This window comes from Anneissia japonica, unplaced genomic scaffold (assembly GCF_011630105.1).
Source record: "Anneissia japonica isolate Jap-2015-1 unplaced genomic scaffold, ASM1163010v1 scaffold287643_len58281_cov182, whole genome shotgun sequence".
In the NCBI taxonomy this organism is placed as follows: Eukaryota; Metazoa; Echinodermata; class Crinoidea; order Comatulida; family Comatulidae; genus Anneissia; species Anneissia japonica.
The window spans coordinates 28,625-46,667 of NW_022746173.1; the positions used below are offsets into that span (position 1 = coordinate 28,625).

Sequence of the window (18,043 nt, forward strand, 5' to 3'; positions counted from 1 at the left end):
CTTACAGCCCATCCATCCTAATGAATCTAGCCCCTGCAATACGGAGTATGTTCCCCGCCATCTTATGTGGAAAAAGAGCAATTGATAAGAATGTGGTGACACTATTGAGTGACAGGCTTAATGCTGTATCAATGACTAAAGTACAGAGACTGGTGCAGCAAGGTCATGATGTGTGGTATACTGATAGGAGGGATCTGTATCAAACTCTTCTTTATGAAGCCCATACAGCCAGCAGCATGCCTTCTCAACAAGGGATTCTAGGCTTATTAAACCAGAAGGAAGCTATACTCCTCCAATATCGAAGACCCCTTTGCCTTCTGCTCGTGTGTTGCGTCGAGCCCATTTGATTATGGAAATGGAGAGGATTCCAGTGTATAGAGCCTCCATTCTAAGTACGACAGGAGAAATATTGTGCATAGATGGAACAAGACAGGTATGTAAAATAAAAATCACAAACAAGACTTATTTTTTTACTAATTTTAATTCACAATTTTTTATTATTCAAATTCCTTTGTTATATTTATTTAATTTTGGAAAATTCTCTCTTTGAAATAAGATGCTTCTTTTATTGTTATTTTTAATGTTTGAAATTATACTTTGCAACACTTACTTATTCTAGGTAAAACTGTGATATCATTTCCAACTGAAATGAAATTCAAATATGAGTTCTCCCAATAAATGCGTATCCCTACTATTAGAAAATACATTACTTCATTAATTGTGACATATTTTTACTCAATAAAATAATGCCATCATTTGCACAGCACTTTATTGGTTGAGTAAATCGCTCAATGATTTTACACTTTGCATGTATTTTTTTGTTATACAGTAGTTTAACTTATGTATCATTACTTGCAATTGCTAAACTTTACTAATTAAAAAAAAAATCACAATAAATTGATTTTTTAATCAAATACCTCTGTACAACATACCAGTTGTTTTTAATTATGGATTATAAAAATGTTATACTTTTTTTTATTAGATCCTCAAAAAAATCTATGGAGATGGTCAAGGGACAATGCAATACCTTACCAGTGTCCTGAATGAGTGGGGCCAATTCTTGACATGAGTGGTCGTCGCATCTGAGTCCGAGGACTGCTATAGACGAATGGCTCAAGGACTGATTGCCCGATTTAAGCGTGCAAATGCACCACCCCCTAAAGTTATCTATGCCGATAACAATTGCTGTAGGTAAGTTGCTCTTTTCTATTTTAATTTTGTTTTTATTTATTTATGTACATTTGTCTGTGTTTACAAAGTTTTCTTTTTATTTCTCCGACAACATTCTTTCACCAAGTTTTTTTCTTCAAACAGGAATAATTAATTACTGTGAACATTAAATTATTATTCACTTTTAATATAACCTGTTGTTTATTTATTTTAGTGAAAGCGGGGCATCGTGGATTTTTAAAACTTAGATAATAATAAATCAATTTGTTTCATGTTTTTTTAAAGTTTTAAAGACAGTAATATGTATAGAAAGATTAATTTATATAAAATCATTAAAATTTTTAACAATTAATCATTAGCTGTTATAGAATAAATGAATGAATGAATGAATGAATGAATGTTTGAATCAAGAGTATTATCATTGACCAATTATGACATAATGTATGTTTTTCCAATGCAGGATCCACCTTGCATTCCTCTATATGTTGTTACCAAGGTGGTGCATTTAAATGGTGTTCAGCTGAACAAATACAGGTGCAGAAGAGGAAGCAACTCCTTAGAAGGACTGCATGGTCACTTAGTCAAAGCCATTCCATCACAACGCTGTGGTATCATGCCGTTTCAGGTAAAAATTAATTTTATTTATAGATATATTATTTGTATTGCAGAAAAATATATACTGCATTATGCAATTTGTTTATGTGTTTATATGATTCATTATTTTCTTAGGTTTACCTTATATCATTTGCAGTGGAATTGCATAATGGAGTCCCTGAAAGTTGCTGGAGGACAAGGAAGACACACCCTGTGCATGGATGCTCGTCAAATTCAGCGACTGAATCATCAAGCAAATGTTTTGTTCGGAAAAGAACACCTTCTTGAGCCAAACTTTGCAGCACCAATGCCTTACCCAGTAAGATATGATGACCCAGCAGAGAAAGAACTACTTGGAGTGGAATATGCGTACTGTCAGTCATCTGACTTCAAGACCAAAGACTACTATATCAAAAAAGGTAGGTCTTCTCATCCCCATCCTCTCCCCGCCCATAAACAATAGCAATATATACAATCATACAAATAATAGACTGATTGAATGTAACATTTTAATTACATCCAGTTCTGTTTGTTACCCATTAATTCACAACCATCCTTCTCCCCCTCCCCTCCCCCTCCTCCTCCTCATCATCATCATCATCATTGCCATCATCATAATCATAATCACCATCATTATCATCTTTACCACCAACACCATCATCATCATCTTCACCACCACCACCACCATCATCATCATCATATTCATCATTATCACCACCATCATCATAATCATCATTATCACCATCATCGTAATAATCATCATCATCGTCACCAACATCATCATCATCATCATCATCATCATCATCATCATCATCATCATCATCATCATCATCATCATTATCATCATCATCAATCATCATCATCATCACCACCACCACCACCATCACACACTACATACATACAAATAACTTATGTTCTTTTATTACAGTGTCAGAAGAGCAGTCCCAAGAAGAAGAAGAAGAAGAAAGTGGGAGTGATAGCCATCAGAATGAGGATACAGACGTCTTGCCTTACTTTTACTTGAACTGGCTGATGAGAGTAACAGCCACATTATCCCAGTTCCCCTTAGGCATGATAAGTCTTCCAAAAATTTTGTAAAAAAATACGAATCAAAATGGGGAAACACTTTGTTTGGACGGTGCCTTGGCCCAGACACACCACAGAGCAGTGCAGCTCAGAAGACCAAATTTGGTTAGATGCGATATGCTCAAGCCTCACAAATAACAGATGAGTCGCGCCTGTTGTATCTTTTGATAAAAATACTAAAAAACAGACCAGGTGTCAGCCACTTTTCATCACCCACAAAGATTGCAAGTCACATCAAAGGGGAATACAAAAGGATTGTAGACCGTATCATAGATGATCCAGTTTTGTATTCCCTAGCCATTCCTTTACCAAAAATTAATAACAAATCTATAACTAATTTTATTACAAAAGAAGAAAAAAAAGGCGAACTATAGGGCTACAGCAATTCCTAAGGTCATTACCCATCAACGAGTTCTTTCCGATCAACTGATGCCCGAATCTCCATCTTTGCCAACATCACTGCCACAACCTGAGCGACCCCAAATGCAGTACACATCAGTGCCGCACACCTCTGGAAAGAGACCTGGTGAGAAGAGGAGATGGACTGATGTTGAAGTAGAAGAGCAACCTTTGTCAACAGATGTTAATGACCAAAAGACATTAAAGTCTCGACAAAGTTCATCTTTGCCAACACTGCTCCCCAAATATCAACCCTCACTGGGTGCTCCAGTACTCATGGTAATACCATCACAACCGTCTGCAAGTTCAATAACTTTTAAGCAGGAATCTTCTTCAAGCCAAGGATTGCCATTCAATTTTTCTCCTGCTCCACCTCCAGCACCTCCGATCAAACCAACTGTCCCAAGATCAGGAAAGCCGTGCTCAGCATGTAAGCAACCAAAGTGTGCTGGTCAGCGCAAACGTTACACCCCATCACGAGACAAAACGATGTATAGCACGCAAAAGATATTCACCTTTTGTCCGATCACTAAAAAGTCAACCACTCCAGGATTTGAAAAAGAAGATTTTAAAGATTTTGATGATTTAAAAAAAAACTGTAGACAAGGTGTTGTTGTTACAAGCAATAGACAAATAGACAACAATGATGTATCCCTTCATTAACAAATTATATTAACTGGCTACTTATATGTATTATAAATTTGTGGGTTTTTTTTAAATAGCAATCATTGTTTTAAAAATTGTTATTTCTTATTAATATTATTATATTATTATGATTTATAAATGAGATAAATGAAAGAAAGACTTTTATGCAGCTCTGTTTAATAATAAGGTTTTATATTTTTATCATTGATTATTTTTTTAATTTATATATCAAACTAATATGTTTGATTTGTTTCAAAAAGAAAACAGTTGGAAAACATTAACAAACAATATGTTGCTTCTTGTGCATTGTAAAGTTGTATTTTTGGAAAGAAAAAAAGACATGTGTCTGTCCAAATGTTGTTTCAATTAAATTTGTTTAGTACATTGTATAAATGCTAGGGCCATGGTTTCAACTTTTAATTAGAGGGTAAGATTTGAAAATAATTAAATGATATGGTAAATCTTTTTCTCTAGTAGAGAATAATACTGCACATACATTTTTGCAAGGCCAGTGGACTTTTTAAATCAAAAATATATATCTATGTAATTTTCTTTTAAATTTTAATGCGTAAGGGAGACTTGCAAATATGAATTTCTTCCAATCCATACTTTAGTATTACTGCACTTGTCAATTTTGAAAATATGAAAATTCACTAAGAATAGTGAAAAGTCTTATATTAAATAATAAATAGGAATTGATACTGTTAAATTTTTCTATTTTGAATTCTTGTCTTTAATTTACTTTCCAGTTTATTTTAGTATTTTACTTATGTATAAGTCACTTTTATATTGTTCATTGTGTATGTATAGATATAAAAAAGTCAAAGATTTAACATATATTTTCAACAGAGTATAATCATGGAGGATAATTCATGTTGTAATAGTATATTTAAACTTTTATTAAATACTAAAGAACACAATTCAAGAATATCATTTTGTATTATTCAATACCATGTATTTACGTACTAATATGATGATGATGATGATGATGATGATGATAATAGCAAACTTGATGATTATTAAAATATGGAATAAAATGCACATTTGAGAGAATACCAGAAAAGTAAAAACACTCACTCAGTCACTCAACAAACTAAAGTTTCAAAAAGTTTGCTTTTGGCTATTAGAGAGGGCGTTGGTTTGGTGTTCAGTGGTGCATACGCACCCAGGCATGACCGGATAAGTACTTAGGGGGGGGGGGGGTCGTGAGCCATTCCCAGGCGGTCACCCATCCAAGTACTAACCGGGCCCGACGTTGCTTAACTTCGGTGATCGGACGAGAACCGGTGTTCTCAACGTAGTATGGCCGTAGACGTTGTGAGTGGTATTTCCACTCATAGTTAATCCCGGCATATAGCATAATTATCCAATCATGAAGCTCTATGACAGATGACGTTTCATATCAACTTGCACTTGTCTGGCTGGAATTTCCCCTGACTCCCCTGACCACTCTGCTAGCTGCGCGAGTACATTCTACCATATCAGCAGCTCTGCTACTTCAGGGCCAACATGAGAGGGCGCACTAGTCGCCGTGAAGCAGCATAACGTTACTAGAACCCGTGAAGTCCAGACGTGTGTGTGTGTGTTGTTCGTTCAAGGTTTTTGGTAAATAGGCTTTACCTTATTAGTTTACCTTTAGGGTATTATTAGAATTGTAGGTTAGACTATATTAATGTTTAGTTTGAGGATTTTTCAGTCACTGTGACCCAGGTTTGGGCACGTTTCGCTGTAGGCCTACTTATGGAAGTGACTAGTCTATTTTGCTCCAGGTGTGTACTATCGGTCGCACTTGAGAGAGGGAAAGAAAGCTGTTTGTTTCCCTACTGCACACATTCAAGAAGGAATTATGTCAGCTTCTTGACTATTTACTTGGAAGTAAAGTGCACATAATGATTAACTACCATTAATTTCTTAAAACGTGCTCGGAGAGCAAGCTGTTTGTCTCCGTAATATAGCCCTAATATAACAATAGGATCTGACGTAACATTTTTGTGGCGTCATGAGCATACAGGGGCCTATCTAGCTACAAATAGTATGGTATGTATGGCATGTGGGCTTTAGTGGATTGGTTACGGGTATGATTTGAGGAGCCGTGTTGAGCCACAGACGTTATGGTTTGGTATAGTCCATAGTGGTTAGGTATCGATAGTATATCATTTTTTTTTTATTATATTCCTTTTTTCCAGATTGTTATTATGATGACTGAGCCAAACGAGACACCGTTAAGTAGTTCTGCTACACTCAGGGACGAGTTAGTTAGTTCTATGTCAAGCATGGTGACGGACATGAAAAATGATATTATGCGCAATGTTAAAGACCTCCTCTATGCGAGAGAAGAGATCAGGAGTGACGATGACGATCACACAGACCTGGAAGATGAGTTTCCAGCCGCTCAGGCAGTGCAAAATATCGATGATTATGCAAAGGAAGTTACTTGGAGCGTACACGACTATTGAGAAATGAATTTAGTTCAAAACTGTTACTTTCTTATGTCAAACCATTTAAGCCTATTGGAGCTAGTACTGTAGGCAGGTGGATAAAATTACAACTCGGACTTGCCGGTATAGACACTACCAAGTTTACAGCTCATAGCACACGGGCAGCAAGTGTGAGTAAAGTAAGCACATCGGTACCGATTGATATATCATAGCATATTGGATGGTCATCTGACTCAATGTTTAGAAAATTTTACAATAAGCCTATCGTGACAACAAATATGTTTGATAAGGCAGTGTTAAAATAAATAACGTTCGCAGAAGTTGAACTTTGTGTCTTGTGGTTCTTATTTTCCTTGTGTCCATTCATGCTTTAACGCATCATGTTGGCCCTGAAGTAGCAGAGCTGCTGATATGGTAGAATTAAAAATTAAACGAGCCTTACCTGTAAGGTGAAGTTTGATAGCGATTCTACCAGATCAGCAGCGGCACTTCAGGGTTAACATGCCCTCCCGGTTTTATTTGTGGCCCACCCTTTGTTTGGATGCGCTGTTTTCATGCACACAAGGATTTAAAGTCTGCTTCACGGCGACTAGTGCGCCCTCTCATGTTAACCCTGAAGTGCCACTGCTGATCTGGTAGAATCGCTATCAAACTTCACCTTACAGGTAAGGCTCGTTTAATTTTTTATTTTTACAAACACGTCCGGTGTTGAACAATAAACAAACCATTTTTCTACGGCACTTAAACACTTAAATAACGTGGCAATATACATAATGAAACTGTTAAATAAAAGAAAAACATTTTTTAACGGTAAGTAAACATCAAGCCATTTGGGGGAGGAGGGAGGGAAATGTAAAAAGTCTACAGCACCCGGTATTCCTAGGCGGTCACCCATCCAAGTACTAACCGGGCCCGACGTTGCTTAAATTCGGTTATCGGACGAGAACCGGTGTTTTCAACGTAGTATTGCCGTAGACATTGTGAGTGGTATTTCCACTCATAGTTAATCTCGGCATATAGCATAATTAGCCAATCCTGAAGCTCTATGATTGATGATGTTTCATATCAACACGCGCATGTCTGGCGGGGATTTCCTCCGACTCCCCTGACCACTCTGCTGCGCGAGTACATTTTTTAAAAACACCGGTGCTAAACAATAAACCAAACATTTTACTACGGCACTAACTAGGATACATTAGACAGAAGAAGACTGCCGTTTTGTTCAAACGACCCTCAAACCGGCCTAACACCAACGAATTAATTGCGTATTGTTGATATGAACATATGTGCCAAAGACAAGCTAAACCAGAAACTCGTCGCAAATCCTGTTTTGGAGATAATGGCCAAAACATGCTGGAATGACAAAATTTTGGAAATCTATTTTATTGCACTAAACTAACCTTTATATATCTATACACCATGCTATGTTGTTATTTTCCTCATTTTCAATGTTAAAACAACAATTTTTAACGATTTGGTGATGGTTTCTGCCTAAGAAATGCCTAAAAACGTAAACTTTGAAGGCTGATTTCTCAAATATTTTTCATTAAACAGCTGTATGTTTAAACTCGTGTAACTTCATAACAAAGTGTCAGATTTAAATGATTTTTTTTACCATTTTACAACTCTCATTGTACTGTTAAACCCTGTATTAAATACTAAACATTGATTTTTCCGACGAGTGACTGGTTTGGCTTGTCTTTGCCACATATAGTACATGTATGATTTTTAAGGTGAGAGTGGAATTTCCGTTCACTTAGAGGTCCATATTCTCAAAATGTTTGCACCTCAGACCCAACTATGTGGGCCCGAGGTCGTGTTGACTCTCACGCACCCCTACTTTAGAATTTAGAAAATAGTTGACGATTATAACGTGGCAATATACATAATGAAACTGTTAAGAAAAAGAAAAACATTTTTAACGGTGAGTAAACATCAAGTCATTTGGGGGGAAAAAGTCTACAGCACCCGGTATTCACAGGCGGTCACCCACCCAATTACTAACCGGGCCCGACGTTGCTTAAATTCGGTGATCGGACAAGAACCGGTGTTTTCAACACAGTATGGCCGTAGACATGTGAGTGTTATTTCCACTCATAGTTAATCTCGGCATATAGCATAATTATCTAATCCTGAAGCTCTGTGATTGATGACGTTTCATATCAACGTGCGCTTGTCTGGTGGGGATTTCCTCTATCTCCCATGACCACTCTACTGCGCGAGTACATTTTTTACAAACACCGGTGTTGAACAATAAACCAACCATTTTACTACGGCACTAACTAGGATGCTTTAGACAGAAGAAGACTGCCGTTTTGTTCAAAGACAGAAGTCAATCGAATGTGTTGATCGAATCTTGGGTGTCGTGTGCACCGTGACCGTTCATCTGACACGGCTCCGGACACGTCGTCATATACGCAAGACTGACGCCGGTTACAACTCTGAATACACGAACTTCAAAAGTAAATCGAATCTCGTGTACACCGAAAGTTCGCCAGGTGCACGTCGACGTTTACGCGAGAACCATTGCCGGACACGTCGTCGCGTACATGACTTCTGAGATACAGATCGAGTCTTGGGTACACGACTCGAAAATATAATCCAAGATGTGGATTGAATCATGATCGCTATGCACCCATTTTCGGTGTCTGGCACTGCGTCGTGTACGCCGACAGCAAGTACACGGACGTCGTCTCTACTTGGACTTTAGTAAAAAATTTTATAGAAAACTGGAAAAAAATTTGTGTCCGCGTCCCGACGACGAACGTCGAGTACACATACGTCTCCCGCTACCCGCTGACGGACGCAGAGTACACCGACGTCTCCGCGAATCGATGACGGATGTCGAGTACACCGACGTGTCCTTGATCCTCGGACGGACGTCGGGTACACCGACGTGCCCGCGATCCGTCCACGGACGTCGAGTACACAAAGGTGTCCTCAAATCTCCGACCGACGCGGAGAACACGAACGTCTTTTCTACTTCGACTTTGGGAAAATTTTTAGTAAACCGGAAAATATTGAGTCCGCGTCTCTACGACCGGCGTCGGGTACACCAACGTCGCGTACACGTCCGTCGTCAAGTACACGGACGTGTCCGCGATCTGCCGAACGGCGTCGAGTACCCGGACGTGTACGCGACCTGCCGAACGTCGTCGAATACACGGACGTGAAAGCTGGACTTCAAATTATTCTCGAAAGCTGGACTTAAACAAATTTCGAGATGCTGGACTGACGTCGAGTACACGGACGCCTCCGAGGATCGCCTACCGGAGTACACGGAGGTGCCTCTGAGGCACGTTGAGTAGACGGACGTGGAGTACACGACTGCACGCTCCTGTCCGCGGATCTCCGACCGACGTCGAGTACACGGACGCGTCCGCGGATCTTCGTCGGACGTCGAGTACACGGAGGTGTTCGAGACCCACCAAGAAACGTCGAGCACACGGACGTGTCCGCGATACCCAAAGAACGCCGAGTACACGGAGGTTCCCGCGATCCTCCGAGTGACTTCGAGTACACCGGCGGACGTCGAGTGCACCGACTTGTCCGCGACTCTCTGACGGACGTCGAGTAAACCGACGGACGTCGAGTATACGCACGTGTCCGCGATCGGGGACGGACTTCAAGTAGACGGACGTCGAGTACACGGACGGAAGTCGAGTACACGCTCGTGTCTGCAAACTGCAGACTGCCTTCGATCTCTAACGAAAGTTGAGTACACGAAGTACATTCTCCGATGGACGTCGAGTACGCGAACGTGTCCGCGACACTCCAAAGGACGTAGACAGACCTCGAGTACACCGATCGAGTACGCACCAGTCGTGACCATGTCCACCGTACGGTTCAACGGATCTGCCTCGGAGAAGCTGGACTTAGAAAAATTTCTGACAGCTGGACTTTGAAAAAATTCGACATTCCTGAACTTTCTGAAAAATTTCGCGTACACGACTTCCAAACTCAATCGAAGATGTGGATCGAACCTGGGATGTCGTGTACACCGTCGCGATCACCGAAACGTTGCAGTGCACGTCGTCGCGTACTAGAGACCGGCGTTGGGTAAGCGATTTTGAAAATTTCAGTTCTTTCGACTTTGAAAGTGAATCGAAGATGTAGAGCCGTGTCGTGTACGCCGTCTAGTGCCGGAGACCAGCGTCGAGTACGCCGTCCCCTCCACACCTTCCAATCCCTCCGGGGTTCGAACGAAGTTGGAAACCGGAGCCGGAGTCGCGACACCGCCGTGTGCGCGGACCGAAGAGCAACCGAAAGATCAATCAGTGCACGCTCGTCCAACGTCCCACATGCTCGTCTTGGCGTACACGACAGTGTGCCGTGCACGCACTCCGAAGTGAATCGAATTTCGTGAACACACCGTCGCGTTCACCGAAACGGTAAACTGCACGTCGTCTCGTTCAATACTTCCAAATTGAATCGAGGATGTGGATCGAATCCCGGGTGTCGTATACACCGTGGCGCTCTTCGGATCGGCGACGGACACGGCGTCCCGTGCACGACCGACCCAGGTTCGCGTGGACTTAGAAACATTTTCTAAAAAGCTGGACTTAAAAAAAAAAAAATTCGAAAACGCTGGATTTAGAAAAATTTTCGAAAAAGCTGAACTTAGAAAGATTTCCGAAAAAGCTGGACTTGGAGTCGTGTGGACGACCGTCGCTTACACGTCGGTGTTCCGTGTACGCCGTCGAGAAAACGAGACCGGCGCCGGGTACTTTCTCGCGTACACGATTTTAAAATTTAATAGAAGACTTGGATCGAATCATGGTCGCCGTGTACCCCTCGTCGCGTACACCTGACCGTCTTCAGGCAACTGAGTCGTGTACGTCGTCGGGTGCACGAGACCGGCAACGAGTACGACGTCGCCTACACGACTTCCAATCTCTCTGAGGTTCGGAACGATTTTGGATAGACCGTCGCGTACACCGAAGCGACGTCGTGACACAGGCATGTACGCGGACCGAAGAGCAACCGAACGATCTATCCGTGCACCGATGACGTAGAAGAGAGTACCGATGACGTCACGACCTTCCATCTAATAAATCTACGATCTTGTACATTCCATTCAAATTACTTTCCTTGTAAAAGTTGATCGGCACCAGTCCGTTATAATGCACCTGCTGAAGATTATCGTTTCGCTAATTGTCTTGTACATATGTTTGGCAGCAATAGCTAAACGGACGGGTAATGAGCGCCCTAACCAAATGGATATCATTATGCTGATCGTCGTGTACACTCTTTTGCCAGCAATAAATCATTGGACCGTTATCGAGCTCATCGGCCACCTAACCAAAACTGTAATATCTGCCATGGGATTCATTTGATTCTGTCTATCGTGTACGGCCGGATTTTTTTTTAAATTTAGGACAAGAAATACTAAAAAAATGTGTTAAAAGACTAATAAAAGAAAAAAAACACAAAGAAATATTTTGTATGTTTGAATATATTGTTTCTCCTTTTCTTAACCAATCCTGGGTTTAATTTTTTTGTTTTTAAGACGGCGCATGTCGTCTGACCACGTTACCGGCAACCAGCGTCCGTCTGTCTTCGTCGGAGAGAGTGTGGTTCTCGGATGTCGTGCCCGTCTTGTCCAATCTCAGAAAGAACATCATCTTCTTCAGAAGGAAAGGCGCGCGTCCCGTGTTCGAAATCGTGTCACCGACGAATTCCGAAGAAAAGTACGGTCCGACGGGTTGACGATTCGAAAGCGCACTCTCGTCGCAATCGTCGTCGAATTCGATGACGAAACTTCGGGAGCTCTCATGAAACGGTTTGGGCAGTCTGCACGGAAACGATCTCGGCCGAGGTGGAGGCGGCGGTTGCGATGACGACTGCTGATCTTCGTTATCGTCCGCGGAGTCTTCGGCAATGGTCCTGCCCTCCCGATCGAAGAGCAATTCTGCGAAAACGTCGACGATAGGCGTCGAACTGCGAAACGGATTCTCACGAAATCGGATCTCTGGTGGCAGCACAGCAGGATCCTGGCGCACGTCAGGAATCGAGAAAAGCAATCGGACGAACCATTCCACTCGTTTCTCACGTTCACGACGACGACGTTCTCGAAGTACGTCGTGCCCTTCTTGGCGCTGATCGGCGTACGGCGGTTGGCGTCGTCCGCGTCCCTCGGATCGACGGAAGCCAGCACCAACGAAAAGGTCGAGGAGGCGTGCATGTACGGGATGCTGTGCCTGACGTGCTACGTAACGCGCACGCCTCGTCGTACACGAAGAAAGCTGGCATCAGCGACGAAACCTCGAGGCGATGTTCCTGGGCGAATCCGAGACACGGCACGGAGGACCTGAAGCTGACGCTGGGAGCGTAGAAGTCGAACCACGTCAGCCGCGCCAGGTGGGAGCCTGCGTTCGCCAGAGCGAACGCCAACTTCTCGTCGTCGGCGACCTCCGGCCCCGCGAACGAGAACGCTATCGCCGGATACGCAGCTGCGAACAGTCTGACGGCCTCGTCCGTGTCGCATCGCGATCCCAGAGAAGAGTAGCTGTCGTGCTCTGGAACCGGAAATCTTGGAATCTAACTCCTCAGGTTGGCGACGAACTTCCTCTTCCTGTTGCCGTCCACACGTTTCTCCAACTTTTTCAGGAAGGAATCAACACCTTCCACGGCTCGCAGGATCGTCCGCGGACGGTGCATGTACAGCGGTGCCAACGACTTGAGGAGATCACCTCCGGTCAACTCCTCGTCTCCTCGCTGCCAGTCGGTGCACAGACATCCAACGACGGCGTCGAAATCTTCGAACAGAATCAGTCTCTTTCCCATCTCCTTGTACAGGGTGGCTCGGAGTCTCGGCAGATTCCGCAACTCGCCATCCAAGTCGATGCGCAGACCGTCGAGAAGATCGTGACTTCCAGACCCAATCTTTGCGCTTCCAGGGACAGCGTCGTCCCCGATTTTCTTCGCGAGACGTCGCGTAGGAATTGCTCCAGCGCTTCCTCGACTGTCTTCTCCGACGGAGAACCTTTCGCCTCGTTGAAAAAGCACCGCAGCTTCACTGCTTCGAACGAGTAAGGCGCGCGTCTGCCACTGACGAACGCCGCCAAGTCCCACAGCAGTGCCGAACGGATGCTCGGGCGCGCTCCGGAGTATGACGAAGAAGAAGAAGACGACGACGACGACGAGGAAGTGAAGCTGCTGGCCACCTCCTTGGCAACGGAGACGACGGACGACGGTGTCTTGGAGTGCCAGTTGTACTGATCGAATCCGGCGCACTCCATTCGAAACCAGAAGTTTCGCGATCGCGATACCAACTCGGGATCCGAATCGAAGTTCGGTCTGGCATCACACAGGAAGGAGATTTTGCACGCGCTCTTCACCTCCGCAGCCACCAGCAGTTCGAGGGACAGGGCGATGAGAGCTACGTCCGAATCTGTGCTCATAGACACGAACAGGCGCAACATTCGAGGAGTGTGCGAAAACTCGACGGGTGGCACAACCTGCAATGGTCGGTCGAACTCGACGACGGGACTTCTGGAGCCCGCAGGATTCGGTCTTGGACGGTCCTCAGCTTGCTCTCCTTGCGCGCGTACGTCGTAGGTTGGCGCCACGGTCATTCGGGGGTCTTCCTTCCTGCGTCGTGCACGTCGTCGCCGCCGGCACCGCCACGTTCGACGATCTTGAGTCTAGCGTCGATCATGCTCGATATAGACGAATCCGCCCTGCTGATGGGTTTCCCTTTGATGATCACCGAGACTCTCGATTCGTTGTACGACATACCGGCGTTCGAGAAACGCCCGACGCCATCCGGCCAGTCGAACACTTCGCCGAACGCGAGGTTCGAGTTGTCGTTGCGACTCAGCAGCAGTGTGACCCCGAGGACGCTCAGCGGGTGCGACGCGTACTCGCCTAATACCAACTTCCAGCTAGGTTTGCTCGTCATTTCGTAGGACATCGTCTCTGGAGTAACGTGCAAGGTAGACAGCGGAGCGTTCCAATCGTCTCCTGCAGAAAACCGTTCCAGTATCACCCATTTGCGTTCGGATACATGCGCTTCGATCTCGCATCCGTTCTCTTCGCTTTCTTAGACTCCTCCTTTCCTCGCTGCCAGCGATATACTTTCGACGAAGATGGCATCTCCTCGGGACGAACTGAACGACGGGCGAAATACGCAAATAAGCAAAACAAAGTACGAATCATTGCCGAACACCGCCTCCAAGTTCGGAGGGTTTCGAGTGTACGGCGTCGGAAGTTAAGGAGTGGTAAAATCAATGAAGGACGACGTCAGGATCGTGGAGAAAAAAATCTTGGAGTTAGGTTCCGAGCGAGATAATCTCAGCGGCAGCAAGGAAACGGCGATTTTCCCACACCTGAAACGTACAGATCCAGCAAGAAAATTCACGACCCAACTACTTGGCTCCACGTTCCGGAACAACGTCGTCGCATCTATAACGTTGACGAATGAAGGATGCGATCTGCAATCGTTAAGATACGGTCGCGGGATAATTCCGTGCGTCAGGACGCTGGCGCTGCACCTGTGCGAGGCTCTGACTTTCCTCGCCAAACCGGGAGTGGTGCACAACGACATCACACCCGAAGAACGTGACGTACAGCAGGGTCGGCAATCGGCGATCGAAATCGAAAGATGCTGTCCGCCAAGACCGATCTGTACGGAGCGGCAATTACGGTGGTGACCGTGCTCGCTGAGAATTCTCTCCAAGCGTTCGATCAGTTCGACTACCAGGATCTCGCTCGCGGCGAGTGTACGGAGGGACCTCTACTGAAGGTGTGCGAACACCTCGTCCGTCTTCGAGGTCCGATGACCGATGAAGAGCTGGCGTTCTGGAACGCGTACGTCAACTCGAACGACAGGTTCATCGACGCGATGAGAAGTCAGGACTTGGCACCGTCCGCGCTTGATCGTTTCGGGGACGTGTTGGGAAACATGTTCGTAAAAGCTCTAAACAGATGCCTGAGTCCGGTTCCGTAGTACCGTCGACTGTTGGAGCTGCACGCCGCAGCCGCCGTCGTCGCCTGCAGCAGAGTATCCGACGTCGACGTGAAGAACCTGTCTCTCAAACGGGCCGGCAAAAAGTCGGTGTACCTGCTGTACCGTGACGACCTGGTTATCGGAGACGTCAAGTTCGGAAACGAGAGCGAACACAAGAACGTGAACGTCGTCGAGCACGTGCACTCGATGTTGGACAATCCGAAGACGTTGTCGTCCTCCGTCACGTCCGCGCTCAGGTTTTGCAAGTACAGGTCGAACAAAATCGAACTTCCGGTGTTTAATAAACACGAGCGGCAACGACTGGTCACGGCGTTCGGGGGCAGAGCTGTGGCGTCCGACGACGGGAAGCGATTGACGGTGGACTTTGAAGAGCGCGTTCCCCTCATCATGCCGAGAGGCGAGAAGGACGCCGTGGCAACGAAGCGCGGACGGTGATTTACCGTGACACGCCGGACGACATATCGAAGCGAGGAGCGTTCTCGGTGGACGACAGAGGTACGTTCGGAGTGGTCAGGTCCGTGGAATCAGACGTGCGCTTAGTGGAGAAGAAGACGGAACCCAACAAGACCGTCGAACGAGAGCGGCTCGTTGGCAACAAGGAAGTTCTCGTTCTCGCCTACGTCAACCGGAACGACCGGATGCGTTCGCGAGCTCGTCGACGTGTGCAAAGACCTGGTGGCATTGAGAGGGGTTATGAATTCGTTCAAGAGTGCATTCTGGTAAACGTACGTCAACGAGGACCCGATCCTGCTGGACGCGCTCGTCTCCAAACCCCCGGACTCGGTGCCCTTGCTCGATCGCTTCCGAGACGTCCTCGGAGAAAGGTTCGTCAACTGCCTCTGCAATAACCTATCGCCGATACCGGAACCGATGAACTTATCCTGGTTGCAAACTTCGCAGGGAACTGACGACGAGAGAACGAATATTCGTTGCAACGATCTCCTCACCGTGAAACGGGCGGACACCAACGTCGTCCACCTTCTATTCAGGGAAGAGGACTGATAGTCGGTGACGTCAGATATCGCACGGAGGACGAAGGCACGTCGATAGTGGATCACCTGCAGATCCTCGTAGCTTTTTAACTGCTACAGCTTTAATATAAGCTATTGGAGCTGGAATTACCGCGGCTGCTGGCACAAGGATTTAAAGTGTACTCATTTCAATTACAGGGCCTCGAGAGAGATCTGTATTGTTATTTTTCGTCACTACCTTCCTGTGTCAGGAGTGGGTAATTTGCGCGCCTGCAGCCTTCCTGGATGTGGTAGCCGTTTCTCAAGCTCCCCCTCCGGAATCGACCATGATTCTCCGTTACCCGTGACGACCATTAAAGCTTGTTGGCATGTATTAGCTCTAGAATTACCACAGTTATCCATGTAGGTAACCATAACTGATTTAATGAGCCATCCGCAGTTTTGCTTGGTACAAGCTTGTACTTAGACATGCATGGCTTAATCTTTGAGACAAGCATATGACTACTGGCAGGATCAACCAGATATCTACCGGAGGAGCGCCTATGCTTCTAGCTCACCGGTCGTAACGACGTGGTGCATGGGCTAGATTCCATCAACCTAAAAAAAATTGGCCCCGGGAGAAAAGCAGGCTGGCCAGCCCAGCCCAGCCTAGCCTAGCCCAAGCCAAGGCTAAGTCCCGACTAGCCTGGCCAGGCTTAGCCTAGCCTAGCCTGAGCTCATTCTTTCATGGTGAACGCAAATAAACGTCCCTTTTTTTGGACTTTGTCACCGGCTCGAGTCTTAAAAAAACAAAAGGCCCGATATCGATCACCGATGGAAGGGGTCGATTTTTAACGGCACCCCCCAACCCTTGGGCCCCTCGAGACAATAGCCTCGGCCTAGCCTAGACGTGCCCGACCAGACCAAGCCCAGCCTAGCCTAGCCTAGCCCAGCCCAGCCTAGCCCAGCCAGCCTAGCCTAGCCTAGCCTAGCTTAGGTAGCCTAGCCCAGCCAAGCCCAGCCCAGCCTAGCCTAGCCTAGCCTAGCCTAGCCTAGCCTGGCTAGCCCAGCCCAGCCCAGCCCAGCCTAGCCTAGGAAACTCTTTTTTGAAATATTGAATCAAGATGGCTTCGGATTTTCACCCTTGCTTCACATGCTGAAAGATATAACAAAACAATTCTTTTAATCAGAGCAAAGTGATACATACAGTTGTCTTGTGCATTTTGAAACTCTTTTTTGAAAAAAAAAAGTGAGTGATGAAAAATCATAATAATACATACACTAGGTCAAAATATAGAATTGAGGGGCTGGGCAAAATAACTAAGAACTGACAGTTGGAATATGATTAATGCTCTAATTTTTTTTTAAATTTTAAATCATAATAATTAAACAGATTTTGCCGTTTGTGTCTTTAAGGCAAGTAATTAATTAGTATTGAAAATGTATCTTAAAATTTTCTACCCACATTTTAAATTTTGTATTTTCCTTCAACATGAATGTATTAAAATAAGACTAAGATGTGTATAAGAGACAGAGTAAACAGCAAACTTAATATAAACAATTGTGACAGTCAATAAACATGCTTGCTCGCCATCACGGTGCGTGAGCATGAACGCTCTTTATTCCGCATCACACATACAATTGAATATTCATACGCGACATAAGTAAAGTGGCACCATAGGTAATGTTACGCAAGTACTAATATAGTACACAACTAATATCCTGCATATGCGGTAGCTGAAATAAGAGACTAACACACTTCTTAATCATAAGTCGGTTAATTAGTTGTT

The 18,043-nt window shown here is 44.9% G+C and overlaps 1 non-coding gene and 3 pseudogenes across 1 annotated transcript; 1 reads left to right on the forward strand and 3 right to left on the reverse strand.

The window, feature by feature from the left end:
• The first annotated feature begins 29 nt into the window (after positions 1-29).
• LOC117120177 lies at positions 30-4,534 on the forward strand (annotated as a pseudogene).
• A 561-nt stretch (positions 4,535-5,095) lies between these two features.
• On the reverse strand, positions 5,096-5,208 carry LOC117120179 (annotated as a pseudogene).
• A 1,982-nt stretch (positions 5,209-7,190) lies between these two features.
• On the reverse strand, positions 7,191-7,309 carry LOC117120181. Its single transcript, XR_004447301.1, has one exon. It is a non-coding gene; the product is annotated as a 5S ribosomal RNA (ribosomal RNA).
• Positions 7,310-8,288: 979 nt separating this feature from the next.
• LOC117120183 lies at positions 8,289-8,407 on the reverse strand (annotated as a pseudogene).
• Between the last annotated feature and the right edge of the window lie 9,636 nt (positions 8,408-18,043).